Below are 7,596 nucleotides of genomic sequence, written 5' to 3'. Positions count from 1 at the left end.
ATCACTGTTTGCTGTGCAGATACGTGGATTTGGGTCGGTGTCTGTGGGAGTTTGCGCATTCTCCCCGTGCTGGCGTGGGTTTTCTCCGGGTGCTCCGGTTTCCTCCCACACCCCAAAGATGTGCTATTAGGCTGATTGGGTGTAACAAATTGTCCCTAAATTAGTCTCCCCTCAATCTGGTTTCCAATGTGGAGTGGCATAAGCGTAGACAGGGTCACGGGTGGAAGAGGGAACTCACAATGTTAAAATGGCGACGCGGGCTCGTTGGGCCGAAGGGCCTGTTTCCCGGGCTGTGTTGTTCTTTGTTCTTTATTTATATAAATACATTCTATCCCTTGATTTGATACTTTTATTGCAGTAAAAAGTCTGACAACACCAGGTTTAAGTCCAACCGATTTATTTGATAGTAAACTCATGAGCTTTCGCAGTTTCCCTCTCACTATCAGTAACCTACTATCGACACTGTAAACTGCCAGTTTTATTGCAGCCAGACGATACTTTTTTTTTCAGTGATTGCACACAAATGAAATAAAGAATTGTGTAGGCTGTTCGCCGCCAGCAGGTTTCAAACACTTCACAGCTAAAGAAATACTTCTGAAATATCGGCTGCAGTCCATCTATTCAACATTAAATTCCAGAGCAGATCCTTTCAATGACCTGATGAAAATGTCTTTAGTTACAATAGCTCACACACTGCATGCAAATCGCAGATTCTTAAGTCTTTTCGCCGCCCATCTTAGAGGACTTGAATGTATCCTGTGTCCTACACCTATCAATCAAATCTGTCTGATCTTTGTTGGCTCTGAGTCACAAAAACATCATTCCCTGTATTTAAATTACGTCACCTTCTTAAGCTGTCTAACTTTATCCAGCTTGACAATCGACAAGCCTATTTTGAATTTGATTTGATTTATTAGTATACAGTGAAAAGTATTGTTTCTTGCGCACCGTACAGACAAAGCATGCCATCACAAAGAAGGAAAGGAGAGAGTGCAGAATGTAGCGTTACAGTCATAGCTAGGGTGTAGAGAAAGATCAACTGACCGTGAGGTAGGTCCATTCAAAGCATGGTACACCGGGGAGACCATGCAGACGCTACGGCAACGGATGAATGAACATCGCTCGACAATCCCCAGGCAAGACTGTTCCCTTCCTGTGGGCAAACACTTCAGCGGTCACGGGCATTCGGCCTCTGATTTTCGGGTAAGCGTTCTCCAAGGCGGCCTTCACGACACACGACAGCGCAGAGTCGCTGAGCAGAGACTGATAGCCAAGTTCCGTACGCATGAGGATGGTCTCAACCGGGATCTGGGGTTCATGTCGCACTACCTCACTTATTGTCCTGTCTGGAGACAATACACATCTCTTTAACCTATGCAAATGCTATCTCCACTCACATTGTCTGCATCTTTAAGACTTGAATAGCAGGTTAGCTGCAAAGACTTGCATTCTAATCAGTATTCTGTAAACTGTCTGTGTCTTTATATCCCCTTCTCTGACCCGAACCTTGCACACACCTGACGAAGGAACACCGTTTCCAAAAGCTTGTGAGTTTACTATCAAATAAACTGATTGGACTTAAACCTGGTGTTGTTAGACTTCTTACTGTATTTATTCCAGTCCAACGCCAGCATCTCCTGATCATAGAGAGGTACACCAGGATTGTATCGCTGAATGTGGTGAGCCAGAGGTTGCTGTCTTCTCCTGCTCAAACCTTTTCCAGGTATGAGCATCTTTAATGAAGGCCTGTCACGGGGACTGTTAAACACCCAAACATGGAGTGTACAACCTGCCACAACACATGCATAAATGATGAGGCAGGGAGCACATGATTGTATATACCAGCCCTCTCTATTCCGCAGTAAGAGTCACTCCTACTTTCTGGTCCCAGCACAGAACCAAGGACAGGAGGGGACAATTTCACCAACAGTTTATCACCACACTTGTACAGCTTGACTGCATAATCCTCTTTATTTGAACCCACAGAAGCTTGCTGCTGATATTTAAATTGTCCATGCACTTCAGGGCTCTCAGAAACATCTCACTCCTCAAAAACCACGCTGATTACGGACAGAAGGGAAAACTTACAAATGTTCCAGTTTTCTCTCAATCCTGTCCATTACATTCACGACTTCTTCCTTTCCTCGGAATATAGTGATGTCTGGGAGATATCTAATTGTGGGGATGAAGCAGCAGTTTGCAATCATTAGCAATCACACAAGGGACATTGTGATTTCATGGTCTCTCACTGAGTAATCAATATCTTATACATTTCCAAGTTGCTGCCTGTAATGTGCAATATTTCTGTTGGCAGAGAGTCAGAGAAACAAGAGATCAATATGAGGCAGACTTTCCAATTACTGATGTGGAACGCAACACCCCACCACCGTCAAAAACATTTATCGAAGGATGCTTCACCTTCAGTAAGATCGCTAAGGTGGTATCTCATGGCTTCCTCTTACATATCTCAACTATGATGTGAGATAGAGAAACTGTAATGTGAAAAGACAGGAAAAGTAGGAGAGAAGGACACATGAACAACATATGGGATTCCTTGTGATGCACAGGGCAGACTATTGTTTGTTCTGGGCGTGTTAATCTCTCCAAGAGGCTTCCACTCTCATCTCAGCTTTGAAGTTACCTAGATCAACGCCATAAATGTCATTGGCCCATCATTGAACCAATGATCTCAGCTCATAGTATCGTAGAATCCCTACAGTGCAGAAGGAGGCCATTCTGCCCATCAAGCCTCCACCAACTACAATCCCCCCCCCAAGCCCTATCCTTGTAACCACATCTATTGACTTCAGTAATCCCACTGCACTAAGGGGAAATTTTAGCGTGGCCAATCAATCCAACCTGCACATCTTTGGACTGTGGGAGGAAACCAGAGTACCCGGAGGAAACCCACGCAGACACGGAGAGAATGTGCAAACTCCACACAACCAGTCACCGGAGGCTGAAATTGAACCTGGGTCCCTGGTGCTGGCAGGCTGCAGTGCTAAGCACTGTGCCACCCCAATCCCAGGACGGCACTGCAGGAGTTCCTTAGGCTACTGTCCTGGGCCCAACCGTCTTCAGCTACTTCATCAACATCCCTCAGAAGTGAAAATGTTCATTGATGGTTGCACAATGTTCAGAACCATTCACGACTGTTCAGATACTGAAGCAATCCATTTCCAAATGCAACAAAACCAGGATAAAATATAGCCTTGGACTGTTCAATTCCAAGTAACATTCACACCACACAAGTGTCAAACAATGACTATCTCAATCAAGGTAGAATGTAGCCATCTCTCCTTGACATCTAATGGCATTACCATCGCTCAATCCCCCATTAGCTACATCCCGGGGGGGGGTTGCATTGTTACCAGCAGGTGAGGAAGGGTTGGGTGGCTCTGTCTCTTCCTACTTCCTGTTCCACTGCAACAGTTTGTTTTTTTATAAAGTATAGATTTGCCAAGTAGTTGATTGGTTGTACAGAGCATGAAAATTGCAAGCACACACACACACACTCACACACCTTCACATAGACACACACACACACACTCACACTCACACACACACTCACACACACACACACACACACTCACACACCTTCACACAGACACACACACACACACTCACACACACACTCACACACCTTCACACAGACACACACACACACACTCACACACACTCACACACCTTCACACAGACACACACACACACACACACTCACACTCACACACGCACACACACACGCACATTCACATTCACGCACGTACTCACACTCACTCACATGTACTCACGCATACACACTCATCCACACACACACACACACACACACCCATACGCACACACACATGCATGCACGTACATACACAAACTCATGCACTCACACACACATGCATACTCACACACGCACACATGCATGGACACACATGCATTGCACACTCACACACACACATTCACACAGACACACACACACTCACACCTTCACACAGACAGACACACACACACACACACACACATTCACACACACACACACACTCACACAGACACACACTCACACATTCACACAGACACACACACACACTCACACCTTCACACAGACAGACACACACACACTCACACACACACATTCACACACACACACACACACACCCACACCCATACCCAAACACACACACACGCACACATACAAACACTTGAATTTCACACATACACAAATAGATTGCAGAGTAGGTGAGGATAGATTGTGTTGGAGTGCAAAAAATGAAAAGGTTATATAGTTCATGAAGTTTGGAGATAGCACATGCTTCAGGTTGGATTTGGTGGCACTCTCCCTCAATGTCCTGAATGCTTCCAGCTTCACAGCGTGGTAAAGGTAGAGACAGCTGTTAATCTGCTGAGTTTTACTGTCAGGAGATACCAGTGCTGAGTTGAATCCTCTTCAGAAAGCTCTATCTGGGACACTTGTTAGTGACAATCAGTGTACAGGGTTCAAAAGCTTGTATATTGAGTGGAGAGAGAGAGAGAGAGAGAGAGAGAAAACACCCACTCAGGGCTTGTTCCCTCAGCATCTCAGTTGACCTGAGCTGCAGGGAGGGCAGATGCTGACACACACAAACACTAGGCTTGTCAGAGAATTATATTTAAATATGATCGGGGCTAATGTACTCCAGTTGTAATTTGAGTAGATCATGTCAAGGAATTCCTCCTCAGTCAGTGTCCCTTTGTTCCAGTGATTTGGATAAGTATTCATCTCCACAGCATTGAGTACATAAGGCACGTTGATGCTTTGTTCATGGAACAGAATATGTAGTTCATTCATATTCCCCTGATGTCCATGTCTTTGATGGGTTTCTGCAGGTGTGTGGTCACCATCTCAATGGTTTGGAATGTGGAAGGTACAGTGATGCAAATTGTGCAGCCGTATTGGACTGTGAGCTCAAGTCACTGCAATGTGTGTTAGATACAGAGTAAAGCTCCCTCTACACTGTCCCCCATCAAACACTCCCAGGACAGGTACAGCACGGGGTTAGATACAGAGTAAAGCTCCCTCTACACTGTCCCCCATCAAACACTCCCAGGACAGGTACAGCACGGAGTTAGATACAGAGTAAAGCTCCCTCTACACTGTCCCCCATCAAACACTCCCAGGACAGGTACAGCATGGGGTTAGATACAGAGTAAAGCTCCCTCTACACTGTCCCCCCATCAAACACTCCCAGGACAGGTACAGCACGGGGTTAGATACAGAGTAAAGCTCCCTCTACACTGTCCCCCCATCAAACACTCCCAGGACAGGTGCAGCATGGGGTTAGATACAGAGTAAAGCTCCCTCTACACTGTCCCCCCATCAAACACTCCCAGGACAGGTGCAGCATGGGGTTAGATACAGAGTAAAGCTCCCTCTACACTGTCCCCCCCATCAAACACTCCCAGGACAGGTACAGCACGGGGTTAGATACAGAGTAAAGCTCCCTCTACACTGTCCCCCATCAAACACTCCCAGGACAGGTACAGCACGGGGTTAGATACAGAGTAAAGCTCCCTCTACACTGTCCCCCATCAAACACTCCCAGGACAGGTGCAGCATGGGGTTAGATACTGTGTGAGAAGTAGGAGGTACCCAACCCGAGGCCAGTCAGTTTGTATGGATTACACCCGAGCAACTGACTCAATCCTTGGGGGGGAACTCGATCGGCTTAGTTGTCACCGTTAGGTTTCAACCATCGAGCCCATCCAAAGAGACACCTCTGGGGACACCGACCCCACTTCCCTTTCCCCCCCTGCTCTTGAAATCAAAGACACGGCGGAGTCATTCTACGTCAGTTTATTCAATCTTGCAAGAAAGGGTGCAGTCCCGCAGGTACACACACACACACACAATACATGATTCTGCCTTATATGCCTATGCAGTTTATCATACATCTCCCTTCCCTTGTTAATTGGCTCCCGCGCCGCGCTTCCTTATCGTGAACTGCTCAGCTAGCTCTGTCCTTGGTTTCCACGCTCCCTTATCGTGAACTGCTCAGCTAGCTCTGTCCTTGGTTTCCACGCTCCCTTATCGTGAACTGCTCAGCTAGCTTCACCCTCCTACATCTCTCTTCCCTTGTTCTATCTTTGGCGCCTATTCCTCCTTTTTATGGTTCGCAGTAACTGCTTCTTTATCATACCCAACCCATGACTACTTTGACTGCGAGCAACTGACTTCATACTTGTTTTTAAGCACCTGCCCCTGCAAAGCGTTTATACAGCATATTTCACTTCTCGATTTCCCGCTCTGTCAGCCCGCTTTCTCAAAAATTGCATCAGCTTCCCCTTACAATCCCCCCTGCTTTTCCTTACACGCTGCAATTTTTGACTTCCACCTCCTGTTTCCATCCCTCAAGCATTATGCGGGCTCGTTCGTCCCAGGCGCCATCTCCACCTTTGGTGTCTAGGAGGCCCTGTCCCTCCTCTGTTTCTAAGTGTATGCCCACTACCCGTCCATCCAGGATATCGCGTTTAGTCAGAGCTGTTTCAATGAGCCTCTGTGTCAGACCCCGTATGCAAGGGATAACACAGCACCCTAAGGCGGTCAACACCCCTGCTACCACTATAAAGGAGATGAGGACGGATACTACGACTCCTTTCCATTTCCCGAACCATGTCTCCCACCACCCAGCAAGGTCAGTATCCACTCCTGAATTCTCAGCCATCTCCTCAGCCAGAGTCGTTAGTCCTTCTAAGGCTCTAGTGATTGACCCATCAGGGGCGGTGTTGTTCGGGATGAAGGTACAACACTGTGTCCCTATCATGACACAGACCCCGCCTTTCTCTGCCAGGATCATATCTAAGGCTAGCCTGTTTTCCCATGCCATTCTGCTGGTGGCATCAAGCTGCGCCGCGATTCCCTTCACCGCATCGCGGGTGTAATTAATAAATCGCTGCTGGTTATAGTAGATGTAGTTGATCCAATCCACATTCTTATTGATGGTCACCCACCAGAACAGAGACTCAAACCCCGCCGCTATCTGGTTCCTAGCTTTATATTCATCGGGAACCCCCCTGGGGACTCCTATATTGTCTAAATAGACCCGGTCGTCAAAAGAGGTGGGTAAGCTCCTCTCTGTTCGCCGATCCCTACGGGGTTCCTGGTGTTCGAATGCCAGGGTGAATGGGACAACTAATTGGACTATCGCGCAGGTCCCTGTCCATCTCCGGGGTAACGTTGGTCGCAAAGTCCTTCCTCCACAGTACCACCAGAGGTCAGCTCGGGGGACCTGGATTTGGGAATAATTCCCTTCCCCCGTGTCGTCACTTTTTGATCGTACCGCATCTGTCAAAGGTGCCCACCTGCCTGTCCAGTCTGTTCCCAGTCCGGGAAACACAAGTGTGACGTGTCCCTAATACCCCAGAGAACACTGGGGGCTGCGATTCCCTGTTGGATCTTACAGGGGGAAACGTCAGGCCCAGGGATTGGCAGGTGGGATCATCCCAGGCCGTCCGGTGTTGATATAATCTCACCAGGCATTCCATCTGTTGTGGCTCCTTATCCCATCCTAACGGGAAGGGAACTACCTGTGGAGTCGGCCTACTGCCCGTGCAGGCATAACAGTTGCCTTT

Source organism: Carcharhinus amblyrhynchos, chromosome 21 (genome assembly GCF_965287045.1).
Source record: "Carcharhinus amblyrhynchos chromosome 21, sCarAmb.v2.hapA, whole genome shotgun sequence".
Classification (NCBI taxonomy): Eukaryota; Metazoa; Chordata; class Chondrichthyes; order Carcharhiniformes; family Carcharhinidae; genus Carcharhinus; species Carcharhinus amblyrhynchos.
The sequence above is the reverse complement of the archived record's forward strand: the minus strand, read 5'-3'. Positions refer to the sequence as shown.